Here is an 856-nt window from a genome sequence, read left to right as displayed (position 1 = left end):
ATGTTAATCAACGTGATGAAATTCGACGGGCTTACATTAAAAAAAGTCCGCACCAACTTCCTTTAAAGACATACCCAAAAAGTGGAAAGCGCAATCGTAGCTTTCAAGCTTCTGGTTTGAATTTAATTCAACATGGCTTGAATATTCTCCTACCACAGATGCAGCTTATTGTCTACTCTGTTTTTGTCTTTAATAATCCAAATGGGTTGTGGGAAAAAATACATTCACTGTTGGTGGATTCAGGAATTGGAAAAAAGTTGGGGGCAAAGATTGTTCTTTTCAATGTCATATAGGAAAAGATCCTAACTTAGCTCATAGAGTTGCCGAGTAAAAGTGTAAGGATTTGATGAACCGATGGCAGCATTTAAAGGGTAGTTGATCATTTCACTACTGAACAAATTGCAAATAATTGGTTGCATCTGAAGCCGTAATTTTACTGTTCGATATCTTGCCTTTCAAGCTATAGCTTTTAGAGGTCGAGATGAAAGTGTAGTTCATTAAAATCGTGGGAACTTTTTTGAATCATTGGGGTATTGTGACTTTTTGGAATGAGAAGGTTGCTGAAATAATAGAAAAAGCTCCCAAAATGCACCTACACATCCCTAGGATTCAAAAGGAAATTCTACATGTTTTCTCAACCAAAGTGAGGAAGGCCATTCGGAAATAAATTGGTGATGCAAAGTTTTGCATAATGGTTGATGAAGCTCGTGATGAGTTCATGAGAGAGCAAATAGCTGTGGTTTTTAGATATGTTGAACAGAAGGCTTTGTCAAAGAACGTTTTTTTGGGCTTATTCATGTTGCTGACACTTGCGGCTTTTGACTTTAAAAGAAGGATATATTCTTTGTTATCTCAA

Source organism: Quercus suber, unplaced genomic scaffold (assembly GCF_002906115.3).
Source record: "Quercus suber isolate HL8 unplaced genomic scaffold, Cork oak 2.0 scaffold_297, whole genome shotgun sequence".
Lineage (NCBI taxonomy): Eukaryota > Viridiplantae > Streptophyta > Magnoliopsida > Fagales > Fagaceae > Quercus > Quercus suber.
The sequence above is the reverse complement of the archived record's forward strand: the minus strand, read 5'-3'. Positions refer to the sequence as shown.